The sequence below is a fragment of the Dryobates pubescens genome, chromosome 21, assembly GCF_014839835.1.
Source record: "Dryobates pubescens isolate bDryPub1 chromosome 21, bDryPub1.pri, whole genome shotgun sequence".
Lineage (NCBI taxonomy): Eukaryota > Metazoa > Chordata > Aves > Piciformes > Picidae > Dryobates > Dryobates pubescens.
The window spans coordinates 7,923,591-7,938,223 of NC_071632.1; the positions used below are offsets into that span (position 1 = coordinate 7,923,591).

At 40.8% G+C, this 14,633-nt stretch overlaps 1 long non-coding RNA gene across 1 annotated transcript in view; it reads right to left on the bottom strand.

The window, feature by feature from the left end:
* Nucleotides 1-328: 328 nt before the first annotated feature.
* LOC128898292 (uncharacterized) overlaps nucleotides 329-14,633 on the bottom strand; it is a 64,650-nt gene continuing 50,345 nt past the window's right edge. Inside the window, exons 3-4 of the long non-coding RNA XR_008462796.1 lie at nucleotides 10,176-10,350; nucleotides 329-678 (exon numbers count right to left, since the gene is read on the bottom strand). This is a non-coding gene — a long non-coding RNA (uncharacterized LOC128898292). The remainder of the gene's footprint in view (nucleotides 679-10,175; nucleotides 10,351-14,633) is intronic.

Below are 14,633 nucleotides of genomic sequence, written 5' to 3' on the forward strand. Positions count from 1 at the left end.
AAAGTATGCTACAGCACAACATTTCCTGCTCGGCAAGCTCAAGACAAGCTGCTGTGATTCCCTATATATACACAGATACTCTGAGCTGATGCCTGTCAAACCAGCCCCTGGTTAAGTGGCAAGCATAATATAGCTTCCTTTCCCTAGAGGTAACTGTCCTCATTACTGAAGAGAATGAACCCCTAGGTGTATAATAGAATCTTCTTTAAAATATTCATCATATGACAGCTGATATTTCAGCCATATTTGGCTGGAACACTTCATTTTGGGGAATTTAGGGCTCCATAGTCAATTAACCCAGGATTCTGCTTTCCCCCCCCCCCCCCCTTTTTTTTTTAAATCATAAATAATTAAACTTTTCAGTCAGTATGTAACTTGTTACTCCCCTATCCAGGGCTGAGCAAGACATGAATACAAGGGTTTCTCTGCTGCAGCAATATCCATTAAAACATCTGAACTAGCAAGGCTGGAACTTTCCACTTTCACTCAGCCAGAAAGCATCAACTTCTCCAAGGTGAGTCACATCATCCAGCATGGTTCTGTTTCCTACACACTTCTCAGAATCATCACTGCAGACTGCAAAAACCTTCCTCTGCCAGCAGGTCTTGGGAAAACCAACAGTCAGGCAGGGGGAAATAAAGCAGAGGGCAGAACACTTCACCAGAAGTCGTAACAAATCTATGTAGGGAGAGAAAGAGAGACAAACATAGTGAAGAGTTATACAGCCCAAACATTGCCATTCTCAAACACCAAACAATTCTTCCCTTTTAGGCTCTCTATTCTTACTTCTTTTCTTTAAAAACTACTGCCCTTTTCCCAGAATCCTCTTCCCATGTATCCCTACCTCTTCTTAATTACAGCCAAATACATCAATAGGTCCTATTCCAATTGCCCTTCCACTGTACTCACTCCCAACACAAGTGCCTGCTGCCCTTCCCAGTCCTGGTTTCATGCAGGTACACAAAAGAGCTTTGCTGACACAGGGAGAGAGTGTCACCAACACACAAGGCTGTGCAGAACATTTACACTGCACTTGCTCACACTCTGCAAGCCCTGCTGATACCAACGCAGCATTCCAGCACACCAGCATTATTTCAAAGTGATTTCTCATGTGATTAGGACTGTGTCTCTGTTCCCACATGCTACTCAAACACTGATGGCAACAAAAAAAAAATCCTTATTCTCATCAGAACTTGGTTGTCATCAGAATCCCTCTTTGGTTTTAGTCATTGCTTAGTCTTAATCTACTGATCTCATTATGCTGGTCTAATTAAAATCATTTGCTGATGAATATTGTCAGTAATGTTACAGTTGGCTAAATTAACACTGGCTTAGCCTGAGCTTTTTTATCAGCTTAACTTTGCAGCATTGATTGATGAGCATTTAAAAGCAGGAATTCCTTTCTTCAGGTCAAAGGCATGAAAGGAAAAGCTGGAGATTTGAATGTGATACATCAACAAGTATTACCAAAGAAAGTCTGATACAATCATGCAGAAGGCAACCCAAAAGCACCTCTCTACAACTTCCCTGCAAGCTAGGTCAGAACAAAGACAAATTTGGCTCAGCCTGTTAAAACAGTGGGAGCAGAGCTTAATATCTTGCTCTAAAAGTGCTGTTACCAGCAACATATCTTGTTGCCTGACTTTTTTTTTTCTTTTCCCTTTTTGCATAAATTGAGCATTTCTAGACCCCAAGTACTCCTACAGACAAAAAATTAATTGCAATATTCATCACCGTACACATCTAAATGATAGGGCTGCTGGAGTGTTTTACAGGGAAAACACATCCAATTTTAATGAAGTTCAAAAGAAGAAATGTTTATTTATGGATTAAAGTACACAGAGAGCTGCTGCACACACTTTCTGAAACACTGACAGCTTTTGCCTTTTTTTTTTCTTGCCTTTTTTTTTTACTTTAAGAGAGAGTGCATGGAAGGAGAGGCTTCACATCTTGTACGTGGTTGTGGTGAGTGGATCAATGCTCTCAGCAGACAGGCAGAGAGCTCCTGGGTCTTTTGACACTAGTTGCGAACAGATGATATACAGCTGAAGTCTGAAGACAAAGTTGCCTCTAAGAGATTGCCTCTGGTGAAAGGGTGGAGATGTACTGATAGTCCCTCACAGCTGCAGGGGGATGTCTCGACATGTCTTGAGAAAGACTGGGTATTTCTCTCTTTGGGGCTCAGACTTGCTACTGTTCCAATTCAGTGGCATCATTTGAATGCTCCTAAAGTGTGGAATCCAAATTAGGAGAATATGGTGGAGAAATTTACTTCCTATTTAGTAGTAGGTTCTTAGTATCATAGTATCAGTTAGAGTTGGATGGGACCACAAGGATCATTTAGTTCCAACCCCCCTGCCACGGGCAGGGACACCCCACACTAGATCAGGCTGGCCAGAGACTCATCCAGCCTGGTCTTAAACACCTCCAGGGAAGGGACCTCAATCACCTCCCTGGACAACCCATTCCAGGGCTTCACCACTCTCATGGTGAAGAACTTCCTCCTCACCTCCAGCCTGAATCTCCCCACCTCCAGCTTCATTCCATTCCCCCTAGTCCTATCACTACCTGATATCCTGAGAAGTCCCTCCTCATCCTTCCTGTAGGCCCCCTTCAGATACTGGAAGGGTCTTCTTAAAAGAGCATAATCACCTATTTAAAAATTAGACCTTCTACTGAAGACCTGAATAAAAAAAAAAACAAAAGCTTTAAGAAAAGATGTGAAGGCCTCAGAGTAACATGCAAATACAACAGAACTCTGAAAAAGATCACATACAGAGTAAAATCCACTTCTTGGATTAAATTCCCAGGCTGCTCTTCCCACTTAGCCATTTTCAAGCATGCCTATTGAAGGAGAGCAGCTCTGGTGGTCTTCAGAATGACCCATTAACTAATGGTGAGCAGAAATATTACCAGGAGGAATACTGATCTCCCTGAAATACAGATTCAGACTGCTTGGAGTCAGATATTGGGAAAGAAAATGCTACTAGCACTAGAAAACTGGGGTTTGCATGGCCTTGGAGTACTGTCAAGGTCTGCACAGGTTCCAGCAAGTTAGCTAATGCAAGAAATCTTGACTGGTTTGTCTTTTTTAAAATAAATAAATAAATATTGGAGTCCTCTGTTCAGGCTAGCTCTCTGGATAACTCATTGCTGGGAGGAGCATAATGAGGAAAAAGAAAATCTGACAGGCAGGTAATCCTCACTGCTCTAAGAACCACTGCCAATGCTGACCTGCTGTCAGACCATCCAAAGACAAGAAAAGATACAACCTATCGTCATTACTGGAGTCCAAATCCTCTGTGGATTAAACCAGAGGAAAACAGTAAGTCCAAAGCTAGATCCTAACTTACACTACCCAGACAGAGGAAGGAGGGGGAAGGAAAAAAAAAATATCACCCTAATTTTTGCTAAGCCAGCTAACAGCTGCTTCAACGCTCTGCCTCAGGCCATGCAGCCTCAGCTGCACCATCTGCCCTGGAAAGACTCCAGAGAGGAAGCAGCAGTCACAAGTGCAGCAAGTTGAGGATCTAGTATAACCATGACTGTTCTGTGCTGAGTTCACCTCAAACCTCACCTTTCCAGATCCTATTTCTTGTTCTTGGGCATCTGCTTTGCTAAATTGTTATTTTTTGATGTGCCCTTCTCTATTTAGCTGTCTTAATGACTTATTTCCCAGTAAGTACCAGTTTCAAGTGCCTTTCCAGTGCACAACCTTCGCCCTGACTTCACAAGGGACAGCATCCTGGTACAAGCTGAGTGAGATGCCCCTTATGATGGAGGTATTAGGATCAAGACAAGATTTAAAACCCCTCCAAAATCATGGTGACATCAATTACCAGAGACAGAGGTGACATGTTTTTTCCCATACTCAGCAGCAAAATTCCCACTGGCTTCAACACTGCAGGATATGTCCTTGTGCCCTGAAACAAATCATCTGTACCTGAATGCAGACAGGAAAAAGTGGCCTCCAGCAAAGCAATTTTTTATCTTTTGGTTCTGAGGGGTAATGGTAAAAAAAGTCTCTCCCTTCAATCTGTATCTAAGTGAAGTCATCCTTAAAGAGATGTAATGTTCTGGATCACACTCATTTGTTTTCCTTCCTTTGACATCTTACCACGCTTCAAATTTTGTTTACACACTTCCTTTTTGTTCTTGACATGCAGAAGCAACTGTCACCATATGAGGCCACAATGCAAAGACATTTGTGCCTTCTGAGGGTAGACTGTGAGCTAAGGAATAAGGTCTCCTATAGGGAAGAAGCAAGAAGATAGTATGAATCACCTGCAGACATCAGTGAGAAATCCTCCATCGTGGCTAACAGATCAGGGCAGATCAAGGATATTTAGGTTGTAAAAGCTGAAGTCTACAAATTCAGATGGAGAACATGACTATTATGCTGTCGGTGCCACAAGGCTCACACCCTCTTGCAACTGGTTCACAGGATAGAAAGAATAAGAAAGAGCAATTCATGAGCTTGCACGGTCTCATCTGCAAAGCAGAGGAGCAGCAGCTGCCCCATAGTTACATGCCCATACGCCTTGAGTCCCTTCCTGACAAGCACAGAGGCAGCACTTCCCATGGGGCATCTCCACATCAGGCCAGAAGATGCTCCTGGCAGTGCAGAGACAGTTCTGAAAACCCTCATGATCCTGCAGCTGTGCATAGGTCGATGCGATGGACTCAGGGTTGGATCCCTTATACTGAGGTGTGAGTGGCTGTAATGACTGATGTGTTTTGCTGCTGTCTTCCTGACATCAATGTCAAATCTCACATTGCCTTTGGCAGAAGCAGGGCGGGAATCTTGCACAGCATCAGATGAGTTGCTGAATATAAAATGCACATTACCTGGAAACTGTCCTCAAAAACTCATTTTAGAGGGAGACTTTGGAAAAATCTGCCACTTGCTTCATCTTTACAGATGGATTAAAAAAGACACCTGCAAATAATTTAGAAAGATGCCTGTGTTGTTTTGGGGTGGTTTTTTTCACATGCATACAAATTATTTTCAGCTTAGGCTTTTCAATAACTGAATCCTGATTATTTCCACTGGTCTTACTGCTCTGCAGGAAAGCACTACTTCTCTGCTGCTAGCTCCTCACATCCCCAAGATAAGGGCAGGACCTGTTCTTAGTTGTTGAAGATGACTGTGTTGTCTCAGAGCACAGAGCAGAATTTAATGATCAGAAAAGTACATATTACACAGGCAACTGCAAGCAGTCCAGTACTTGGGATTTGAGGGAGGTAGTTCCTACAGCACAGTTACGCAGGATGTTTTCTGAATTATTCACATTTATATTTGAGTCCATCCTCAAGGCCTGGATGTACAGCAGATGGATTACAAAATCTGCCTTGCAACTGTTTTATTATCATTATTAACTGCTGCCAAAGCCATTTACTTTGATACCTCCAATATAATCCCATTATCACTTCAGGGAATGCAAAGTGATGCTCAGCCAACTGGGAAAGGGTAGTGGTGGTCCAAAACTACAGCAGAGGAAGTCACATTTCCTAGGCCAGAGAAGAATGTAAGGAGAGGTGAAGAAGAAAGAATGAGTAAAATGCCTTCTTCACTCACCGCAGGGGATCCCCATCCCCTCTCCCCTGCATCTACATTCAGTTTTCAGGCTGAAGCCACCACTATCTCCTTTCTGCAGGTGGAAATCCACATGCAGCTGCTTGTGACCTCTTTCAATGAATACTAAACACACCAGGAAGCTCAGACAGGTAGTTGCAGAAAAAGTAGAAGGAAAATTAAGCACAAAAATATTCCCTAGGTCAGAAGAGTAGTCACAGGATACAAATACAGCCATTGGCTCTGCCAGTTCTTACCCAGTGCAGTATTTATCAGCTAAGGGCTCTTTGTCAGACCATTTGTTGCAGTAGTCCATAGCCAGGGAAAGTCCATCAGTGTCCTACTACCACCACATCAGCACCAGCTGGCCCTGTTCTGGCTGTATCATAAAGCAGCAGAGGGAACTAAGGGAACTAAAAGGGAGAGGTCTAGGACATAATGGAAGTACAGAAAGGAAAGTCTGCCTGTAATGATTCTGTCCTTAGCATAAACAGAGGGGCTTACAAGGCTAGAAACACATTCAGAGGGAGGTTACCTGTTAGGTATGCTTTGCTGGCTGTGTGACCTATTTATATTTCTCTGTATTTTCCACAAGTGCAAATCTGCAAAAGGCAAACTTTTACCCATCCAAACAAGACAGTGAGAGAGAGCTTCTAGGATACTTCAGGATACTCCTCAGCAAAACCTGCAGTAGGACATTCAGAGGCAGAAAGAGGTACATCACTGCTCACAGCACGCTTGCTTTCCTCTCCTGTGATCATGCCAGAACACTGCAGACTTGTGTAAATCTAAGATGTCTTTCCATGCATGGAAAAAAAACAGTGCCTTTTAAGATAACAGTCTCACCTACCATTGCAGTCATGATCTTGTTGAAGATAGCTCTCATGAGTCACTGAAGAGCTCTGGGGACAATCCAAAAGAGCATGACGGGAAGCAAATTACTGCACTGACAAGAAATTAAGTTTGCTTCCCATGTCCACATTTTACAGTCTGCAACTGTACTGAATTTTGTGTCTGTTTCCCTCTGTAAGAGCCAAGAAAGATGAAGGCACTCTGGACAGAAATTTAATAATAGTTCCTTTACAGACTGCATCTGAAAGTCCCATTTGTCTCACATCTTTCCCATTGAGACTCACCATCCCAAACTCTTCCATGCAATTAGTGACCAAGTAATGCAGTTGCAGTTAGTACAAGCAGTGCAACAAAGCCTTTGCAAGTTTCAAAACAATACAAAAATTAGTACATTTATTAATATGGACTCAGTGCTTTTATCTAGTCATCTTAAATATACAGCATCAGTCAACCACCTATACTTAAAAAGCAACGTTACCCATCACACAAACCCAGATTGTTCAGGTTATGACTGGCACTGAAGTTTGTGATCCAAGTTTCCAGGTTCTCGCCAGTGGAAATCAGTGGGGTCAGACAGGCACAGCAAGAATTTCAATGGAATACTACCACACAGTGTGTAACCTATCCTCTTCTTAGGTGACCTTTTACACCTGTCTAATCCTTTAGGATCTACTGCTTTTGAAAATCAACATAATTCTACCTGAGGGACAAACTATTCTTTTTCCCTAACAAGAATAATTTGCAGCAATCACTTTGTCATCTTTTTAAGAGCTGTCCTTTCAAATGTATGTTCCAAAGGCACACATTATTTGTATGAAAATATATATTCTTTAGTAAACTCTGACAAGTTGCAAAGGCACTGAGTGCTCGACATTTTTATGATTAGGCAAATATTGTGACATTTGATGTGCTTAGGGTTTTTTGGCGGGGGAACATAATGCAATTAAGTTTTCTGGGGGAAAAAAAAAAAAAAAGAAAAAGGAAAAAAAATCAATCACTGAGAAGGCACAAAGTGTCAAAACTGCTTCCACCAGCTTTGGAAACAAATGCCTGCTAGTTGATGGCAAACACCACATTGAATTAGATATTTCAGAAGACTTGTCTGTCAGTTTTACTCTGCAAATAAAGAGCACTGATAGAGTGGTTTTCAATTTTTAGCATAAGCACTGGTTTGTCTTTTGCCTGTTCCCTCTACATTCGAAGTATATTAACATTTGTCATAAAATGACTCCCTCCATCACTGGAAGTATTCTTAAACTGATGGTTCCTCTTAGACAACTTCAAACTATGGGTAACCCAGTTAGGTCATGGAACCCTGCTTTAATTTCATACCCATTTAAAACATGATGCCTGCTTCAGTTATACTCCAAAATCATAGAATCAATAAGGTTGGGAAAGACCTCAAAGATCATCAAGTCCAACCTGTCACCCAAAACCTCATGACTACTAAACCATGGCACCAAGTGCCACGTCCAATCCCCTCTTGAACACCTCCAGGGACAGTGACTCCACAACTTCCCTGGGTATCATGTTCCAACAGCTAACTCTCAAAATGAAAGTAGGAGAGAAATAGGATTTATAAGTACCAATATAAATAGTTTTACAATTCCTCTCCCCATCTACAGACCAGAAGATTAACAGGAAGAACCAGAGAACTGAATGAAGACCTACTGGAATACCACAGTGCTTGACAGCAGCAAGGCTAAATGGCTTGGTGCTGTGGAGTCAACAGCAATGTTCTTAGTATTTGCCTTTGTTTTTCAGATACATGCACTCTGGGATTAATAATGACGAGCCACTTGACCTACAGAAAGAACTCCTTATATAATTGGCATGGTAACAGATGCAGCATTTCCTTTACCAGAAGTGCTAATTAGCGGCCATTCCTTCTGCCACCCACCTAGTAGGACACTGACATTTTCTGAGTTACTTTCCTACACTGTAAAAGTAAACCCAAAGTTTCTGAGATCAGTTATCCTTCTCTTGGGATGTTTTAACTTGGGACAGCTCAATGCCCCATATATTATTTTTTTTTAACCTTGGGTTTAGTTCCTAACAAACACTTCCTAGTGTTTTGCTGGTTGCAAAGCCTTTGAGAAAGCCAACCCGCTGGCCAGTGGTGAACAGAAGGAAAGGAAAATCTGGTGTGAGACAGCGTTTCTTCCTACTGAACTAAATTCTTTCATGCTTACAACAACTAAGCCAGAGTATAAACATGCTGCTTACCTGTAGGTATGCACTTAGACAGAAATGTTCCCAAACTCTTAAGTTTTTAAAGATGGAAATTAGCTTTTCAGTACAGACCATTAGCTCAGTCACACATTCTGGGAGGACTAAGATTGAACCAGACCAAACATAGTACAGCTATGTTTTTATCCACCTGGGATCAACCAAACTGAATATTTCATGTGGGGTTCACCTCACCTTATTTTAAACACCCAGAGCATAGATGTCTATACCTAACTTAGGCTTTTTCTGAAGTTAAAGAAAAATAAGCATTGCAAGATGACTCATCTGACCTATTTTAGTTGATCTACATTACAATGAGGTTGATCACATCTCAAATTTATTAAGTCTCAGTCTCTGTGTGACTTGGCAAATGGAATATAACTACTGGGTCAATTATATTGAACATATATGCCACATTCTGCTGACAATGGAAACAAGAAAACCATTCAGTTTACTAGAATCAGTGTGTCTACATTCTTCTCCTAGCACTCCACCTACGCCCTACACAGAAGGTATGAGTTCTCCATTTTGTTTTCCAGCAGCAAATAGAACCCTTGGGTTTCTCAATCTAATTTGTAATGCAGAGGAGGTATTTTGTTTTATTATTTTCCTCAACCTTTGGGAATCCAAATCAGAAAAGGAAATGTGTCTAAGGCATTCAGTGCTGAATGTCTGGATGTCCCAGATTCTAACAGATAGAGAAAAATGCCAAATTCTGACTCTTGGTTTGGATTAATTTTCCTAGCTGAGTAGAACTAAAACCTGATCTAATGCAGTAGAATATCAGTCTTTAGGTCTACCATGAACTGATGTGGGGTTTTTTTAAAACCAAAACCTGACTAACTGGGTTTTTTTCAAAACCCAAACTCACAATAATTAAATGGAATTACAATCCCCCACAGCTTTAAATCAGGGTTTGCTCAGAATGAAAACAGCTTGAGATAAATTACATTATTTTTCTGTGTAGGTGGCATGGTAAAAGTGGAACTAAGCAGGGGAAGCATTTAAAAATACCAACAAGTTCACATATATCTATAAATATATATCTATATGGAGAGAGATTATTTTTTTTCTGAGTCCAGTGGCATTATAAACACTAATTAATGAAGTAGCCATCATTATTACTATAAAGGAAAAGAAATAAAATTAAGTCCAGTCCTTTCCAAACTGTCCAAGATTTTGGCTACCTCCACTTTTGCATGCACTTATCAGGTATGAAAAGCCAATTCTTTCATTTCAAAGTGTGGAATTCACTACCCTGTAAACTAAGGACAGTTGAGGCTACCCAGCATCTCTGATTATTTTCCAGAGTGCCACACCTTTATCCCAATTAAAAAACTCCTTCTGACAACATTTGCCAAAGCAGTTCCCTGTTGTACTTCACGACATCTCATACTACGAATAGACTAGACTAGACTAGACTAGAATTAACCAGGTTGGAAAAGACCTGGTGGAGAAACAAATGGAGGGGATGTATATGAAGTTATTTGTTGAATTTCATATAAGGAGTCAGCCTTACCTTTGAGTCATTCTATAATACTATATCATTGCTCAGTTGCATGGAAATGGTGACTAATGGTTCTGCAAATGTTTTGTTTGGGATTTGCATTTTTTGTCATCAAGGGGTACTTTGTCTGCCTTCATATGCTCTCAGCCTCTTTCAGATGAGATGGCTCAGCACAGAGATGTCTCAACTGTATCAGGAAGAGAAGAAAAAGTATTAAACCACAAGAAAACATACAATCTAAACACAGAGACTCTGAGTTCAGCCACAAGGGCTTGGAAATGGAGGGATCTGTGGAAAAATATTTGGGGTTGACTAAATACCATGCCCAAAAATTCATGCTACCGGCAGAAACTAAGGAATGAAAACCAGCAGGAAATTTTAGCTTCCACTCCCAACTTCTGGCTTTAAAAGAGTTTTACTTTATTTCACAATTCAAACTTTGGAACTTCTGTATTGTTTAAACAGCTGTCAAATATATGTGCTGTAGACCCTCAGCCATGAGGGAATGGTTGATAATGGGCAAGGGATAAGAGGGTGGAGCCACCATGAGACACCTCCTGAGATAGTCCTGATATTTAATAGGTCACTCCCACCATGCCAATGTGATCAAGGAGTTCCAAATTGATTTGAGTTGTGAGGATCATGTTGAGCAGAACTTGCTATAGGACTTCTTTTCTTAAACCGTGCAGACAGGATTTGGTTGGTTAGATCTTTTCCAGTTTGGTAGGGTGTGGGGGTGGGCACAAGGACAGAAAAGCTCACCTGCCTTGTTTTTGTTGAGATTTAATCTAAATCTAAGCAGCTGTGAATTCAGTAAGGTACCCAAAACCACAGGAGAGCTCTTTGAGTTACACTGCTTTTGCTGAGGGGGATTTCACACAGATTTAGGGCTGGCTATCACCACAATGCTATGATAGAAATACCCATCCATAATGCTTTTTATCCTTACAAATGAGAACACAACAAACTGCTACTGTTCTTTTAGCATGTCTAAAACTGTAAACCTGCAATAATCCATCCCATGCTTTGTATAAGCATTTACTCAAATTACTACTAAATATGCCTTGTGTAGCCAGTATGATCACAACAACAGTTTGAAATTAATGGACCTTAACTGCCATTCATTCTGGATGGATACTTCTGTGAGTGTTACAAAGGCAAAGCAGGCCTTTTAGTGGAGGGAGCAGGTGTTCCTGCAGGATGGAATGGGGACTGAGTCACAGATCCTGGCTATGGGACACTCCCAATTTAGGTATGCAGTATAACAACATTAACAGAAACCACCTGAAAAATGTTGGTTTGCTGTTGTAGAAGGCAAGCCTTCAGTTTTGCAGTTTGCAGCATACAAAAACCTTTGGAAAAATCTAACAATGAAATGAGATTATTCATAGAATCATGGAATGGTTTGGGTTGGAAGGGACCTCCAAAGGTCATCTAGTCCAGCCCCCTGCAGTGAGCAGGGACATAGTGATTTTTTTTTTTCTGTGAAATTATTGCTCTGGACTGATGACTCAAGAGGGTGACATTCTGTACACAAAATATAACATAAGCAACATACATGCAGTTTTCAGTGATCTGTAAAGATGAAAGATAAGTGAACACAATGCTGAATACCAGTTCTAAGTCTGAGAACACCAGAAAGGATGTCATCTGGAGCTGAAGTGTAAATTTATGGTTTAAGGATACCTGCCCTTTAAAGGTGCAGTGAGTCCACAAAGTCATTTCACTGCATAGATTTGAAGTAATAACATCTCGAGTCACTAAATGAAAAGCCAGATTACAGCTGGCAGCCCAGAAGTGACACATTGCATATTCTTCCGCTTTAGGTTTCTATTTCTGCTCAGGTCTTGGGCAACCATTGTACTTCTGTCCCGGTTTGAGGCCAGGCAGATCCTCTCTTGCTCCTGAAAGGGGCAAAAGGATGACACTCACACAAATGGATTACAAAAGTGATGGAAAGTTTAAATTGGAAGCAGTAAGTGTTTTACAGAAGCTACAAAGCATAGTGACAAAAGAATCCCAAAGCATACAGAATCTCCTGTAGCACACCCAAAAGCCTCCCAATACTTCCCTTCTCCCCACCCAAGGGTATACCCAAAACCCCCAGGGCTCTTTTTTCCCCCCTCACTACTGCTGGGCTAGTCTCAGGCCTGGCTAGGACTAATGCCAGGAGGGGAAAGGGGGAGGCAGTCTCAGACCTGGCCAGCCTAAGAGGCCTTGCATTACCCGATAGGGAGCATCTCCCTCGGCAACAGAGAGGGAAGAAAGAGGAAGAGAAGGACTTTACAAATGGATTTATAAGGCACAGAATATTATGGGTATGAAATATGCTATTTCCTGTGTCCACCTTATTGGGTTGGACCCTCTGGACACCAGAGGTGTAACTTATGTGGCAGGAACAGGAGGGACCCAGCCTAAACTGCCACAACTTCACACCATCAGTAAACAGCTGATGAAACATTCTTGCTGATACAGCAACCTATGGAAACAGATTTTTGTTTTCCCCAAATTACTCAATTTAAGCAACACACAAAAAAAGAAACACTCCTATTTAATACTTTGCCTGAAAATTCTGGTGAATAATCTCATGAATCAGAAGTGCAGTGAAGGTGAATAGCATGTACCTGCCCAGAGATGATTCCTGACAAAATCCTACCCAGGTAGAAATCTAATAAACCAATAGCAACAAAAAGCTGATTTTTTTTCAAAGACTTTGACAAGTTGCTTGTAATATTTTCTGATTTGTTGAAGGAAAGGGAATCAAGAGGAGAATTCCTATAAAACTGTAAGTAAGGCAGGGGTTTGTTTAGATTTGTATGGATTAGCATTCACACATTTCCTGTTTCTAGACTTCCTATTAGTGATGTTTAACTCTAACCACATATCCTGGGTTAAGGAATAACTCCTAAAGTCAATTTCCTGATTAGGCTAAGAAAGGTCAAAGGTTAATTTTGCAGCCACATGGTTAAGCTACCAACAGCTACTGCATAGCCTTGTTTAACATATAAAGTTACTGCAAATATTAGCTAAAGGAGGTGGCATGCTCTGGTGACTACAGAAAAGTGTTGGGGGGAAAATTATCCCAGAGGCTTCTTGACTCTAAATCAAATTTACTCTCTCCACATGCATACACAAAATACACATTGGTGAAGACATCTCTTGACTAGGGTGAGGCCAGGCTGACAACTACAAACCTGTACATCCTTGTATACATGGCTGAGTGACCACTGCCAGAGCCTAACTTTCATCCAAGAAACTTCCCACTGCACATCCTACTACAGACTTTCTTCATACACTTGCTACAGGACTTCAAGAAGAAATAAGGTTGGATGGCAATAGTAGAGTCCACAAACTTAAATGTGTCATATATCCTGGACAAGAAGCACAGGGATTTCTGCTTCCTTAGAAAAGGTGTTGATGGATGATGAATTTGCAACAGCACTGCAGCAGACACTCCTGTTGTACCAAATCAGCAGGAATTAATGGCTCAGCATTTCTTCCATTTAAATACTAAAGTGAACAATCCTCTGCTCAAACACTGCAGATGAAACAGGAAGTATCTGAAGAAGTTTCTGGGGTTTCTGTCTGGAGGGATACTTGTTTTCAACATAAAAAAACGCTTGTTTGTTTGTTTTTTCAATGGCAATGAGTAACTACAGCATGTGGGTGTGTCTCAAAAACAATGAGGAAATGCAGAGTTAAAGCTGATAATCTGAATTTGTTCACACCACACAGCATTCTCCTTCTCTGATATATCCTCATTTACAGATTATTTTATTCCAGATTGTTTTATTCAGTTTCAGTAACCCAGCCAGCACAGATGATGACAGCCAAATTAATGCAGTCGCATAGGCTAATATTCTAAATGTTTCTTTGGATCTGTGAGACAGCTTGTGGGGCAATTTATATTTAGTTAAGTCAACAATAGATATGATGAGGTAAATAGAAAGTTCACAAATAATTAAGTAACTTGGGTTGCAGGTCACAATTTTAGAAGAGAAACTAGGTTAAACTTTCACCCAAGACCTAATATTGCTAATAAAACCACAACTCTTTGGGGATACATTCTCTGCTCCTATCTCTCTCATGTTATCATTTATAGTTTCATCAGTGTGGCAGCATTTGATACTTGTCTTGCACAGTGAAGGCTTCTAGATAAGATGCAAGATAGCAGAGACAATCAGTCATCAGTCTTCACTCAGGATTTCCTGACTGCATGTGAACAATAACAAAATCCACCACTTTTTTTTTTTTCCATAAAACTAATGCAGTTGAATATTTAGAGTTTCTTACACTTAAATCTGGTTAAAATCTGGTCACAGGGCATTGGCTCCATTTGCACATTTAGGCTGTTTAGAAGCAAGACATAATTCTTGTGAATTATTCATAGTAATTTAGCATTCACTGCTTATAAACAAAGCAAATATAAGTGGATGCATGTGAGCTGCTCTTTATTCACTTGTGGACTTG